Below are 11,195 nucleotides of genomic sequence, written 5' to 3' on the forward strand. Positions count from 1 at the left end.
ACATTTAAAATATAGGCATTTTGGCGGGGATTTTAAAAAAATTCGTATATCTGAAAATTTCGTTAATCTGAGGTTCGTAGTAACGAGGTTTTACTGTATTAGGAACAGTACTAGTGCTAGGACACTTCCTTGGGGTCATCATCATCATAAGCCTTATTACACCAACTGCAGGGCAAAGGCCTCTCCCATGTCTCTCCAATTAACCCTATCTTTTGCCAGCTGCATCCACCTTTTGCCTTCAAACTTCTTGATCTCATCCGCCCACCTAACCTTCTGCCGCCCCCTGCTACGCTTACTTTCTCTTGGAATCCACTCCGTTACCCTTAAGTGATGCGTCGTCGGCAAACCTTGGCTTGACCACGTGATCACAACGTCACCTCACCGGCGGGCTATAAAAGGGGCTGCCTGAATAAATCGTTCCTTCTTGTTGTGTCATTCCTGCGTGATGCTATATTGCAGTGGCGACGAGGATGGGATTCGAACCCACGCGGGCAAACAGAAGAACAGAGCTAACCGTGAGCCACAATTTGGTGTACTGGGGACATCGCATTGTTCTACCTATGGCGGCGGCAAAGCGTTTGTTGGGGCTGCTCCATGAGACGCACCCTGGTATGACGTCCATGAAAAGCACGGCGAGAACGCTGTTTTGGTACCCGGGTCTGGATTCTGACATAGAGCGACTGGTGAAATCATGCTCTATTTGTGCACAGGCCGCTGCGATGCCACCGGCACAGATACCTTTGGCGTGGCCAGCAACCGGGGAAAGATGGAGCAGACTACACGCAGATTTCGCAGGCCCAATGGACGGACATATGGTATTGGTCGTCATAGACTCTGAAACAAAATGGATAGAAGCAATTCAAATGAAAATTGCCACATCGCAAACAACGGTGGACGCACTACGGTCAATATTTGCACGCTTCGGCCTTCCAAAAACCTTCGTTTCAGATAACGGTCCACAATTTGTGGGCGCCGTTTTTCGCAAGTTTCTGGCACGAAACAACGTAAAGCAACTCACAACAGCCCCTTATCACCCACAATCGAATGGTTTAGCCGAAAGAGCTGTGCGCACGCTCAAGGAAGGGCTAAAGAAAAACCCTGGAAAAGACCTGGAAATGCGTATAGCTCGGTTTTTGTTCCGATATCGCCGAACGCCTGTTAAGCATGGCAAGTCGCCCGCGGAACACTTATTCGGCTACCAGATAAGAACAAAGATGGATTGCATCACGCCCGGTGAGAAGTCGGCAGAAAGCCAGCGAAGAGTAGGTGCGACTAAATTGGATGTGGGAGAACCGGTCTGGATGCGCAGTTTCGGAGCAGGTCGCAGGTGGATTCCAGGAGTAGTGCATGGTCAACAGGGCTCCAGGATGGTCTCCGTTGACTCGGAGCAAGGTCTTCAGCGGCGGCACTTGGACCAACTGAGACGTCGGACTGAATCAGAAGACAGAGCCCCTGGAGAAGTTGGCAAGCGGGAACCTGCGGACGACGCTCCGACCACGTCGCAAGATAGCCCAGAAGCATCCGGGACGGAAACTGGCCCGCCTGGTTTGCGAAGATCAACCAGACAGCGACGGCCACCTGTACGCTTTCCTCTTTAAGGGGGGAGAGATGATGCGTCGTCGGCAAACCTTGGCTTGACCACGTGATCACAACGTCACCTCACCGGCGGGCTATAAAAGGGGCTGCCTGAATAAATCGTTCCTTCTTGTTGTGTCATTCCTGCGTGATGCTATATTGCATTAAGGACCAGCGGTTATCTTGCCTTCGCATTACATGCCCTGCCCAAGCCCATTTCTTTCTCTTGATTTGGACTAGGATGTCATTAACCCGTGTTTGTTCCCTCACCCACTCTGCCCGCTTCCGGTCTCTTAACGTTACACCTATCATTTTTCTTTCCATGGCTCGCTGCGTTGTCCTTAACTTAAGCTGAACTCTTTTCGTTAGCCTCCACGTTTCTGCCCCGTAGGTGAGTACCGGCAAGATTAAGCTGTTGTACACTTTCCTCTTGAGGGAAATTGATAAACTGCCACTCATGATCTGCGAAAATTTTCCATATGCGCTCCACCCCATTCTTATCCTTCTAGTTATCTCCCTCTCATGATCCGGATCAGCTGTCACTACCTGGCCTAAGTAGACGTATTCCGTCACAGCTTCTAGGCTCTCGCTGCCAATTGTAAACTGTTGTTCCCTTGCTAGGCTGTTGGACATTACCTTGGTTTTCTGCATGTTAATTTTTAGACCCATCGATCTGTTCTGCCTGTCTAACTCATTGATCATGCTTTGCAGTTCACCTCCTGAGTGACTCAGCAAGGCAATGTCATCAGCAAATCGCAGATTATTTAGGTATTCTTCATTTATTCTTACTCCCAACTGTTCCCAATTCAGGCCTCGAAACGCCTCCTGTAAACAGGCGGTGAACAGCATTGGCGAGATCGTGTCTCCTTGCCTGACGCCCTTCCTTATTGGAATTTTATTGCTGACTTTATGGAGGACTATAGTAGCTGTGCAGTTGCTATATATATCTTCCAGTATTTTGACATAAGGCTCTTCTACCCCCTGATTACGCAATGCCTGTATGACTGCTGAGGTTTCCACTGAGTCGAATGCTTTCTCGTAATCAATGAAAGCTATATATAGAGGTTGATTATATTCTGCACATTTCTATAACACCTGATTGATAATGTGAATATGATCTATTGTGGAATATCCTTTACGAAAGCCTGCCTGATCATTTGGTTGATTAAAGTCTAACAACGTTGCCCTGACTCTATTAGCGATTACCTTAGTAAATACTTTGTAGGCAACGGATGGTAAGCTGATCGGCCTGTAATTTTTCAAGTCCTTGGCGTCTCCCTTCTTATGATTTAAGATAATGTTTGCATTCTTCCAATCTTCTGGTACAGTCGAGGTCATAAGGCATTGCGTATACAGGGTGGCTAGTTTTTCTAGCACGATGTCCCCTCCATCCTTCAACAGATCTGCTGTTACCTGATCCTCCCCAACTGCTTTTTTCCTTTTCATTGCTTCTAAGGCTTTCTTTACTTCATCTTTCGTTACTGGCGGGAGGACGCATTGCTGTGCACTGCTGTCTTTCTCATTAGCGCTCTGATTACATTGGCAACTGTACAGGTCTGTATAGAACTCTTCGGCTACGTTAACTATCTTATCCATATTGCTAATGACATTGCCCTGCTTGTCTCTTAATGCATACATCTGGTTTTACCTATGCCTAGTTTCCTCTTCACTGCTTTTAGGCTACCTCCGTTCTTTAGAGCATGCTCGATTCTCGCCATATTAAACTTCCTTATGTCGGCTACCTTGCGCTTATTTATTAACTTTGATAGCTCCGTTAGTTCTATTCTATCGGTAGGGTTAGACGCCTTCTTGCTTTGGCGCTTCTTAATCAGATCTTTCGTTACCTGAGATAGCTTCCCGGTATCATTTCGAACTGTCCTACCGCCTACTTCTACTGCGCACTCCGTAATTATTGATGTCAGATTATCGTGCATTGAATGAACATCAAGATCGTCTTCCTCAGTTAAAACCGAATATCTGTTTTGCAGCGCTATGCTAAACTCCTGTGCTTTCCCTCCTACGGCTAACCCGTTAATGGTCTTCTTCTTCACTAGCTTCTTCCGTTCCCTCCTCAAGTCTTAGCTAATTCTAGACCTTACCATTCTGTGGTCGCTACAACGCACCTTTCCGAGGACGGCCACATCCTGAATGATGCCAGGTTTAGCGCATAGTATGAAGTCGATTTCATTTTTAGTTTCACCATTGGGGCTCTTCCAGGTCCACTTCCTGTTTTCTCGTTTGCGGAAGAAGGTATTCATGATCCGTAAATTATATCTACCCGCGAATTCGACTAATAACTCTCTCCTGCTATTTCTAGAGCCTATCCCATAGTCACCTACCGCGTGGTCGTCAGCCTGCTTCTTGCCCACTTTCGCGTTGAAGTCGCCCATCAGTACAGTGTACTGCGATTTTACTTTATTCATTGCCGATTCTACGTCCTCATAGAAACTTTCAACGGTCTGGTCATCATGGCTGGATGTGGGTGCGTAGGCCTGCACTACCTTCAGCTTGTACCTCCTATTTAGCCTAATTACTATAGCTGCTACCCTCTCGTTAATACTATAGAACTCCTCTACGTTGCCTGCTATATCCTTATTAATGAGGAATCCCACACCTAGTTCTCGTCTATCCTCTAATCCGCGATAGCACAGTATGTGTTCATCCTTTAGTACTGTATACGCCTCACCTGTCCTCCTAACTTCGCTAAGCCCTATCACATCCCATTTAATTCCCGCTAGTTCCTCGAACAGCACTGCTAGGCTAGCCTGACTAGATAAAGTTCTAGCGTTAAAAGTTGCCAGGTTCAGATTCCAATGGCAGCCTGTCCGGGGTACTCCCGATGTAACATTAGTTGTCGCTGATTTCTCACCGATAATTTCAACAAATTGCATGCGATTACTAAGATTGTCTTTAATCCAGTTTAGAAAAAATCTTCAAAATGTCCAGCCAAACAAATGACGAGCACCTAGAGAGACCTACTGTAGAAATAATGCTAATATGTAGTGGCATCATCAATGAACAAAACACAATAATGACTCGGCTTTGTGAGCACCACTTTTCTACAATTAAGTGGACCTGCACTCCAGTCTCAATGCACCGAGGTAAAGACGGCGAAGAGGAGTAAAAGGGATGGAAAAAGTTTTTGATCAAGCCAGCCGGCAAGAGAAAGTCCGTAAATCAGTCATCCTTGCTTTCAGCAACGATGACCTCTGACAGCGTGTTTACAACCATATAACGGGAGAAAAAGCTGTACAAGTGGCGAAACCACAGCATCTGACTCTTATGCTTGTAGAGTGCAGCCTTAACAAGGGATACCATGCTCCACGGAAGCACATAGGCATGCTCCGAGAGAAGGTAGCTCAAAGGCACGTCCAGCAAGCCAACATACTTCCGTGGCTTGTTTACCGACTCAAATACCAAGAGCCTGCAGCCAGCAGGAGCAACATCCTACTTGAGTATGCCCACGACTCCCTTGTGGATTGCTGTGTGATTCAGGTGGCCACTGACTCCCGACTGGTCAAACGTGATGACCGAGTCAACACAGAGGCACTTCACGTATTTCTGCACAATCCTACCCACGAGGTTTGAGTTCCACATAAATTATGGATCGTCACGCATGTTGCTGTGTTGTACAATGATCAGGTTTCCACTCGGGATGCCCAAAGAACAACAGCTGCTGTGCAGCTCCTCTTTTCTTTCGCTTCCCTGGCGGTAGTAGTTGCCGTTCGACAGGCACAGGACATACAGGTGGCATTTCCGCTGCAGTAAACGGAGCACCGTCGGACCGGAGAACCTGCACTCGTCCTCGGGATGGGAAATAACAAGCAGCACTGTGCCCACGGCACCGATGTTCTTGCGCGTCCTTAGTCGCCGAATGTTGCACACAAACAGGTAGAACAGGAGCAGCACTGACACGACGAACACGCTGAGCGAGAGCCACAACCCGTACTCCATGCTGGGGAGGCGCGAACCACCGGCGCTTATCGCCGTACCTTCGTCGAAGGAATGCGAGGCTGGGACGTCACGTTCATCGTTCACTAGGCCTCATCGCGCACTAGAACTAGCCAGGGCGCACACACAAAGACTTCGCAGCAGGCAGGAGTCAGTTTGCCACGGCGAAGAGACGCACTGCCAGAAGTTTTCGGTCTGCCACAAGAGCTTCCCCCAACCATACACGGGGTAGGCCGGGGCCAGACCACTTCCCAAGAAGCAAGTCCCATGAGTTGGAGCAAGCTCGACAACTGGTGGACCCCCACACCAGAGAATGCTCTTGTACCAATGTTCACGGGAAACGAATGGCGTACGAAGCTTTCGCTTTGTCTGAAGGTGCCCGCACCACAAAACTTTAGCGATGAAACGCGCCAGATTTTCACAGTGCTTCAGTGTTTACAGAGCTGCTAGGCTTAGCGAGTACCCATACCGATTGGTCGTTAAAACACTTCCATCGTGGTCGTCATGGAGATGCCTTGGCTGACCGATTTTGCATCGACTTAAAAAAAGCTGTTTAAAAACACTCCTTTTCATTTTTACTCTTAATTGTACGTGTGCAATAGTAAATATTTGTGATGAAGAAATAAACGCATATTTTAATAACTTTCTTTAGAGTATCTTCTTGGTTTGCTGTAGTGGCGCTGTAATCGATAAGCGCAAGCCTGGCCCCGCTGCCTAGGTGAGACCCCCTAATCTAAAGCTCACCGGCGCAGTCGTACGTAGCGCTGGAGCCCGCTATTTCCTTGCGGCCCCCAAGCCTTGGGGTCCCTATTCTAAAGCTCCCTAATAACTCCGTTGGTGTTCCTGTTCTGCGCATACGCACATGGGCCAGCTATTCCCCTACACCCTGATCGAAAGGGTAACCCTGTCCTAAACTGCTCCTTCCCACGTCAAGGACAGCCGGGAAGGTTATACTCTGGCTGGTCGTGGCAGGTTCTCAGTAATCGTTTACGGCTTTCTACCGCTCTGCAGCGCTGAAGCTCCAAGCATGAAGCGATGGAACCAAGGAACGAGGCATAGCTGCATGGCATCACATGAGCCTCATCGCCGGCAGTATTTTTCCCCGTCAGCAGCCCTTTTCCTTGTCGCTGAGTGATCGCCTAGCATGGGTTGAATAATCAATTCGCGTTCGTGTGCTGCGACAGAAGAAGCCGCAGGGCGGTGATGTTTATTTTGGCTAATTTTCCCTTTTCTGGAAATTTTAGGGACAAAACTCAACGCAAAGGGTTCTTTTGCAGAATTTCAGAGAAATTTTAGAGCCAAAAATGTATCGCATTTTCCAAATTGACGGAGTTTTCAAGCAGCTGCAGAAAAAAGAAAGTGCCCGTGGCTTAACTTGGCTAACCCTGGAATTCAGCGAATAGCAAGCACTCTTGATAAGCGTCTGATGCTCGGCCCTGGCACCTGCGCTACATGCTTCTTCTTCTTCTTCTGTTGTTGCCAGGAAGAACGAAAAGGAAAGTTCACAAGCCTGCCCACTGGCTCAAGTTGAGCCACAATCGCTACCACGCGCTGAAATAATAATAATAATAATTGGTTTTGGTGGGAAAGGAAATGGCGCAGTATCTGTCTCATATCGTTGGACACCTGAACCGCGCCGTAAGGGAAGGGATAAAGGAGGGAGTGAAAGAAGAAAGGAACAAGAGGTGCCGTAGTGGAGGGCTCCGGAATAATTTCGACCACCTGGGGATCTTTAACGTGCACTGACATCGCACAGAACACGGGCGCCTTAGCGTTTTTCCTCCATAAAAACGCAGCCGCCGCGGTCGGGTTCGAACCCGGGAACTCCGGATCAGTAGTCGAGCGCCCTAACCACTGAGCCACCGCGGCGGGGCACGCTGAAAGTAGGAGAATTGAAAGATAGGATAGAAAGATATGATAGAAAAGACGCGCGCTATAATGTCCCTGGCCAACCGGTGGCGGAAGTGAAGCAACCTTCAGGCACTCCGCCACGTTTCCAAAAATAAGTTTAATATACAGTTCTATATATACCCCCACGACCACGTGGCTATGACGCGCTATCACATGGTCTTGCGACACCCCCATCGAACGTCATCACGTTGCTTTCATCACCCCATCAGATGTTCTAAAGTTTACCCAATGTTAAATGAAGGTCAGAGGTCAACTTAACATGGTCATAAACAGGTAATGTGGCTGGGCTCAAAGTCGTTCAAGACATTCTCCGGTCTACGCGATGACTGCATTGCCTAGCGTAGTGAAGCTTTTCCATTCAAAAGTAAATGAAATAGGGAATCCGTGGTCTAATTGAGGGAATTTTCGATTATGGCATAGAATACTACTGCCGCTGGAGTTTGCTGAGTTCCTTAGACCAACGCCGTGGTCCGTCCTCTGTTTTACGTCTTCCGTCCGTCCGTCCATCCATCCATCCAGACACACCTCAAGGATCTGGAATATCCACTGGCTATGTCTGGGAAGGGTTCAACCGAACAACAGAGGATAAGGGGGAGGGATAGGTATGCGGATGCATCAAAGAATAATTTGGGAAAAAATGAAATCAACTATCAAAACACGTATCTAGGTATCAGAAACAATGGCCGGTAAAAGCACATGACTAGATGTCGTACATTTAGGGGCCGGGGGCAAATGCAGGTAAGAAAACAAGGATATAGGTAAGTCTTTAAATGGCGATATAAAATATTGTGGGGACAGTGCAGATATTTTTCCGTTAGGGGACATGAACAAGAACATCATGGATCTTAATACATTCAAATATTGTAACGCGATGTTAATTCTAGACCTCTGTGAGCAGAGCAAACTAGTTAATGGTAATAGAGAAATTAAATGTGAGAGATGAATCCCGTGGAAATTCAGTAACAAGTAGACCACCAATGACTACTGCCAAATGCCGCGGGGAACCTGTAGCAAGCTCGCAAAAATGCAAATGGACGAAGACGGGGAGTACAGTCTGGGAAATGGCCATGAGCGCATTAGTATGCAGAAGGGCGCACTGATAAAAATAGAAACGCAGTAGATACAAAAAGGGAACGCAAAATGAAACAACGGATAAATAGCGTTCATAGCAGCAGGCGTTTAGGAAGCGATAGGGCAACGACCCATGGAAAACTGGGATTATAATAAGTTAGAAGTACTCATCAGTGCGAAACGATACAAGTAAAAGTGGAAAGAGGGAGCCACGAAGCTGGTGGAGTAGGGTAATTTAGGAAGCCGTCGACCAACAAAGGGTATATTTAAGGGAACACAGAGAAGCAAACAATGCACAGTTATCTCAAGAGTAAATACAGCAAAAATGTGAATCTTATCGACAAAAGAAACAGCAAGTGCAGGTCAGGTCCTTGTCCAGGCTAAAATAATGTAGTCCTGTGCCCGTTGGCTAGCTGAAGTTCGCGATGGAATTAAAGGGGGGCCAAGAAAATTCTGGAACCATGTAAGCTGGCTGAGTAAAACGAATCAAAGAAAGAAGGAACGGATTATAAGCTGCTGAGGAAAAATGCTTAGGGGGAGAAGACGCTGTGAACTACATTACATCAGTTATGAGAGAGCAACTCAAGACAGCGTATTGGAAAGCAGCTGAAAACGGACCAATCTTAACTGAAACAAGGCGGAGGCAAACATTAGTAAGTGCACATCAGCAGGGCAGACGAAATTCCAATCAATCGGACTTATGAACTTGGCCCAAGAAGCATGAAAACGTCGTTAAAACATTGAAAAGAGTAATTAAAAATAAGCAAATTTCGAACAGCTGACGACAGAATAATTAATTTCATTTAAAAAGGAATGGGAGATAGGACGAACATAAAATCTTTCAGAGCAATCACGATAACCTCTGTTACATACAGGTCGGCAATGCAGGTGGTGAAATTAAGATGTGAAAACTTCAGAAAAGGTTCAGAAGCTGAGGTGCTTAGATTAAAATTAAAGGTCGTTCGCGCTTACACAGTGCATAAAAATATCTAAGGCGGAAAACACGCCTCTGTGTTTTGCATTCCTGGCAGCGCTGCATATTGGGAGGGGGAGGGGCTACAGCCCAGGGTCTCACCTCGGAGAGTAAGAGAAGGGGGCCCATTTATTCTAACCTGCTTTGTATATGGAGCCATGGGCAACGGAACTTCGAGCGACATGTATGAAGCGAGAAAACCAGAACAAGCAGACGGGGCCCCCCGCCTAATGTAACAGCATGCGTTTAGCCTGATCATTTCGGGGGAGCGTGTCGAGCTGCAAAAACAGGAATCCCCGCAACCCCGGCGGGGCCCTCTTTCTAACGAAGCGAGGTGCGTTTGCTTGGAAGAGTTTTCGTGGTTTCCTGCCAGTCCGTCTGTCCAGTGATGTCTGGAGAAGGGGGAAAGGGGGAAACACATAAAACATGTAATGTGTAATAAGAACCTAACTCTCCCTCGCCCCTCGTCACCACCACGCCATCCTCCACCTTTCAAATAGTTCCGCCGCTGTCCTCATTGAAATGATGAGCTGCAGTACCCAACAGTGCCTCCAATTCGACTTTTCTTTACCGTGATGGTAATTTGGTCCGGGGAGGATGAAACCGATAGCAGATGATGATGAGTCTGATGGCAGAGCCTAGGCAGGAAAGGAAAGAAGACGTTACACAAGCTTTTGTCCGCGTGCCGTGGGGCATGGAATGTTCACTGCTCGGGCTAGGGTTGTGGAAGAGTGCACCCTCGCGCACGCTCGATGAAAAAAGTAGGTCAGACTAGCCGCCGAACCTTCCAGAAAGAAGTAGAAAAAGATGACTCAGAAGCGACGGAGGCCGCGTATCTTCGCCCGCGCTAGAAAACACCCTCTCCCATTCGTTCTCGCGCTCAGCGTCGACGGGGCGAAAGAAAAATTGAGAACCTCCAGAACAGACGATTGTTCCTAGGCAATAGGATGAGGAGACCGGAACGGGAACAGGGGAGAGTTTGAACGGCGAAGGGCTGAATTTTTTTAAAAGCGAAATTTATTGCCCCAGGGAATCAATGATGGGTGAAGGTGCGATGAATGATATAGTAGAGAATAAATGAATGGAAGAAGGTTAGCTGATTTGATGAAGTCCAGTAGAGAACCATGGCATGGTCCCGGCGTCCAGGCAATGTATGAAGAAGGGTTGCTCGGTGAAAGACCTGCTACCATCTGGTGCCGGATCCTTGTAGGCTAGAGAGCTGGGCTGTCCCACAGTAAGTGATGAATGTCGGCCTCAATGTCCTCGTGTTTACATATCGGACACCCTGGCCGAGGAAACAATTCTCGGTACTGAGGCCACTTCCGAGTGATGGCTGGTGTGAGGGCAACCCCGACCCGGATCCTCCTATGCGCAACCTCCTCTGCACGGAAGGGGGGAATTTCTACAAGGAATTCTATGCGTATGTCAACGCCTTCTTTGGCGCTAGTAACCGACAGACGCGGCGCGCGTCTATGAAAGCAAGTGTATCGCGGGCTGCGATTCAGCCCCGAGCCGCCGGTTAAGATTGCATAAGCCCGCCCGCTGAGAAGCTCCCGGGGGACGCAACACTATCGGCCAGCCACTGAACATCCAGGCAGCTTGCGCCAGTCGTCGGGACGGCCACCGTTGGACACCTGCGGTCGCGTCGGACTGACGAAGAACCCGGTGCGGTGAACAATTAGCATAGATTCATGCGAAAATGCTCGGTCGGAAG

At 48.0% G+C, this 11,195-nt stretch overlaps 1 pseudogene; it reads right to left on the bottom strand.

Moving 5' to 3' along the window:
* Nucleotides 1-4,752: 4,752 nt before the first annotated feature.
* Nucleotides 4,753-5,692, bottom strand: LOC144119376 (N-acetylglucosaminyl-phosphatidylinositol de-N-acetylase pseudogene; annotated as a pseudogene).
* Nucleotides 5,693-11,195: the final 5,503 nt, after the last annotated feature.

This window comes from Amblyomma americanum, chromosome 2, assembly GCF_052857255.1.
Source record: "Amblyomma americanum isolate KBUSLIRL-KWMA chromosome 2, ASM5285725v1, whole genome shotgun sequence".
NCBI lineage: Eukaryota > Metazoa > Arthropoda > Arachnida > Ixodida > Ixodidae > Amblyomma > Amblyomma americanum.